Below are 4940 nucleotides of genomic sequence, written 5' to 3'. Positions count from 1 at the left end.
ATGGCTACATTTCCGGGGCTTAACTACGGGCGCTCCTCCCCGTGACACCGTCACAATACCGCACACCGGTCACCCGGGTGCCAGCACATGCCGCCGACTCCCCCTTGCGCGCGTGTGCTATTATGTTGGCATAGGTTACATCGTGTGTCTACCCCCACTATATATAAGAGGCCTAGGATACAAGTGTCCTATTTGGACACGACTCCACATCCTATGTAAACACAATACAACTCATAGTCCAACTGTAACCTACCTTGTACACTATATTCGACACAACTCCAACAAACTCCACCTTGGCGAATATTCTCCACCACCTTGGATTCGTCAATGCGTCAAACTTTCATGTACATTAGGCTTGAGTTTATCCCATGAGTACCGCTGCTACTTCAAAGACTCCATATAACTCCACCTACAACTTGTAGTGCCTGAACTCAACGTCACCGCTCCTTTCTTGACCGCCTGTCTAAAACATGAAGGAATTTCACCGTTGCTTGTAGTCAACTCGAGTCAAATTCGCAGTTGTCTCAACACATGTATGATCACCAGAGCCCTGGCCCGTCTCCATGTTCTCGTGCGTATCGCACGCCTCGCCGCTATTACTGCGTCGAGCCTCCGCTGTCCGGTCGAGTCTCAAGTGCCGCGAACCCACACCACTCAACCCCCACTGCAGAGTACCATCAATCATCGCCGACCGATGACGAGTTTCACGCTTTCATCAGACCACTGGGCTCTAGTCCGAACTACGTGTTCCTCGCTTTTTCTCGCTGAATAGGCTTCGACTCTCTGTGCACTTACGCCGTAGCCCCTCAATCAGCACCGAGTGAAGTCCTCCAGACTCCAGCTCCACCTTCAACATGACTCCATGGTAGATGATCAGTACACCCTCGCGCCCCGTCGACTTCAAGCTTCGTGTGTACATCACCTTGAATCAAGCCCGCGCCATAGTCTTGTCGAAGCCACACAAGCCCTCAGGCATGTGCCACGTGTTTCCACGCCCCGGAAGTCGGTCACCATCAGCATCACGCTTCAATGTCGCTGTCGCCGATCAACCACCGTCTTCTGTACCAACCGACTTGCCTTGATCCGTTAGACTGTCCAGTCCGACCTACGCCGAACATATTCGGCTGCAACCATGCTCCACCCTGCGTCGTGTCCACCCGCACATCTGTGCATGTCTTAGATGCCATGTGTATGCATGACCCTGCATGATGCACTTATCCGTGCGCCTCCGCAGCCTGTCCACGTGTTCCAAGCCATCTTAGCAAACCCACCCAGAAAAACTTCCATGCAACCCGCACAACTTTTCTTGTCTTTGTTTGCTGTTGCAGCTTCTCCGTGCACCTCATAGCAGAAAAAATAGATCGAACTTGACCCCTCTAAACTGCTCCCGTGCACACACGTGGTCCTGGTTGCTTCTTCTTTTTGTCTCAAACAAATCCGTGTTTCAGCATGTACGCACGCAGCCTCATCTCGCATGCATCTAGCAGCCTCCACATCAGCCAGCCATGGACCAGCAAGCGGCCACCTGCCCAACCGTGTCCGACTAGGCCTTGGGCTGTATCGCCTCACACCGCCCCGCCTGGCCGCAGCCTCCGCTGTTGCTTCCTACGCGTGGACGTTCGCGTGTACCACGCACGGATCGAATCGATCTGATCTCGCCGAGAATTTACACGTCCCGCCGCCGCCGCTTCATGCACGCGATGTTGCCTCTCGAGTGCTTGCATACTTGCACATGTGCCTTCCACTAACATGCTTTTTCCAATCTTGTTGAAAACCACACCGCAGACGGCTGCATCTCATACTCGATACTTTCTCTAAATCAACAATCCACAACCTCCGGACAACCTAGCTCATGATACCACTTGTTAGAATAAATCCGAGGCATACCGTCAATCATCCGAGGACCAAGCAATCACACGAGCACGACACCGAGATTTGTTAACGAGGTTCACCGATATGGCTACGTCCCGGGGCTTGACTACGGGCGCTCCTCCCCGTGACACCGTCACAATACCGCACACCGGCCACTCGGGTGCTGGCACATGCCGCGGACTCCCCCTTGCGCGCTTGTGCTATTATGTTGGCATAGGTTACATCGTGTGTCTACCCCCGATATATATGAGAGGACTGAGATACAAGTGTCCTATTTGGACACGACTCCACATCCTATGTAAACACAATACAACTCATAGTCCAACTATAACCTACCTTGTACACTATATTCGACACAACTCCAACAATTTGGATGGCGTTTGAATTTTGTTAGCTATTGACCTTACCTATAGTGCTTCCAGAATCCAGGTGTTGTAGTTTTTACAAAATGTCCTACACGTCATGCCTGAAAAATAAAAATACCTAACGCACATACCTATAAAATGCAACATGTCATGTTTATCTCTTGGATTGTTTCAGCGGCTATATAAATGAAGAAAATATTGTTAGGTTTAATTATCGGTAGATGCTTATTTATTAATTTTTGCATGGTGATACCGCTTTTTACTAGGAGGATTGAAAGAAATACTTAGAATAGTTGCAATGTTTATGTGGACTTTTTCCCTTGGATATGACAGAGGAGCAGCAAGGTTCTAACTTCCAATAAAAATTTATTGAGATTTCTCAAATTTCACTCTTCATTTTTATATATAAGGCCATTATGTTTTTCATGTCAAACTTTGACTTACAAATTTTTTTCAACAAAATATGAGTTATATGTCATACAAAATATATAATCGGAAGGTTCTTTGAAATGGGCATCCAATGGCACTTTTTATGACATATGACACATTTTGTTGGTAAAATTACTGGTCAAAGTTAGACATAAAAGTATGAAATGGGCTTGTATTAGTAGATGGAGCGAGTAATTTGTACCCAATCTATTTTTAATTTGTTTGAGATTTTCCTTGGTTCCTTCGGTTTGCTCTAGTTTTCTCTGATTTTTTTCATAATACAATTATAATATTTTACAAAATGTGAATAGTTTCTTAATTACATGAACATTTTAGTAAGTGTCTGAGCATTTTTGTAAACGCATGTGTTTTTTAGAATGTGTGAACATTTTTTAGAAAAAACATCAACACATTTTTAATATACCATATTTGACCATGTGTTTAAAAATATATTAACATGCACTAAAATATTCTCATGCATTTAAAAAGAACTGTGTATAAGATAGCTATATTTATGAACTTAAATAGAAATGAGAAAAGGAAAGAAAAACGGAAAACGGCATAATAAATGACAGGAAAACAGGAAAAAGAAAATCAGAAAAAAGCAAAGAAAAGCAAGAACTAGGAGGAAATTGAAAGACAAAATTAAAAATACAAAAATCTTTGAATTCCCAAAAAATGCGAATACCAAAGAGAAATAAAAATTGCTTTTCTTTGGAATAAGAAAACAATTAAATTTGCTGAAACGAGGGGAGCGTTCACCGGGAGAAGGGCTATGGGCCCAGAAAAGAGTGCGAGTGTGTGTGGCTGAGAGCTCCACGCCTTATGAGCCAGCTCGCTCATAAGGCTCACCGAGAGAAGGACTTATGAGCCAGTTCGTCCTCTTCAAAAAATCAAGGGCAATGATCTGCGCTGGTGCGCCGGCCCAATTGTTGGGCCGGTCCAACCCCAGCTGTCAGATCTGGCCCCCCCCGAGCCATCAAATTTCTTCGTCCCCAACCTCCCATCTTTAACCTCTGGCACGGGAAAGGGAGAGGCCCGCCTCGCACACGCTGACGCCCTCGCATGCGCCAACCGCCTCGCCTCCTCACCGCCGGTCACCCTCACCGCCGGTCGCTGCCCTCGGCGCTGGTCACCGCCCTCACCTATGTCGCCTTCATGCGTTTCTCACCTCCGTGGATGTAGCAACGTGCGCCCATGGTTACAGCCTTGTAGCTCCCGTGCCACCGCTCACAATTCCAGTGCATGCTCCGGTGGCCACGGTTCGCCGGACACAGCGCCCCGACGGTTGCAACTTCTTTGATTCTGCAGAGTCTGGTTGTACCAAAAAATAAGTTGGTTCTAGCAAAAATCAGATACGGTGGTAGCAAAAATTCTGCATGGTTCCAACAAAATCAAAAGAAGGTAGTAGCAAAATTCGGGGCTGGTTCCAACAAAAATCAGATACAATGGTAGCAAAAATTCTGGCTGGTTTCAGCAAAATCAAAAGATGATAGTAGCAAAATTTGGGGCTGGTTCCAACAAAAATCACATGCGGTGGTAGCAAAAATTCTGGCTGGTTCCAGCTAAATCAAAAGAAGGGAGTAGCAAAATTTAGGGCTGGTTTCAACAAAAAACACAAACGGTGGTAGCAAAAATTCTGGCTGGTTCCAGCAAAATCAAAAGAAGTTAGTAGTAAAAATCAGGGCTGGTTCCAACAAAAAAACATACGGTGATAGCAAAAAATCTGGCTGGTTCCAGTAAAAGCAAAACATGGTTGTAGCAAAAATCCTACTGCCGGCGGCCATGGAGAGCAGCGAACCCAGCTTCGGGCGGCCATGGGGACGAGCGCTGGTTGCAGTAGCAGGCGCCCTTGGCGACGAGCGCTGGCTGCAGCCTGCTCAGCTCCGGCACCGCTCGCAACAGCGAGTGGCTATGTTACTAGCACGCAACGGCCACTCCTCACCCCAGCAGAAACTCTGGGCACCGCTCGCCGGAGCAGTAGATCGTTGGAATTGGGAAAAATGAAGGATGTAGGCCTGTTTATCAGAGAGATGAGGGGGAATGGATGAGGATTGCGCTGGGAAGAAACAAAAATAGCGGATGGGAAGAGATAAGGCACTAGCTGGGGTCCCACAAGCTTACGTGTCGCCTGGAAATAGAAATGCAGCGGACGCGTGGGTGAGGCGCCGGCCCAAGATTCGGCCGGTCTGCCGATCCCAAACGTTTGAGCCCGTTCGTAAATGCTGTGTGTCGCCTATGACATCTTCTATTTGGCGTCTTATGCGCCTGTTA

This window comes from Triticum aestivum, chromosome 4B (assembly GCF_018294505.1).
Source record: "Triticum aestivum cultivar Chinese Spring chromosome 4B, IWGSC CS RefSeq v2.1, whole genome shotgun sequence".
Classification (NCBI taxonomy): domain Eukaryota; kingdom Viridiplantae; phylum Streptophyta; class Magnoliopsida; order Poales; family Poaceae; genus Triticum; species Triticum aestivum.
Note: the sequence above shows the minus strand (reverse complement) of the source record.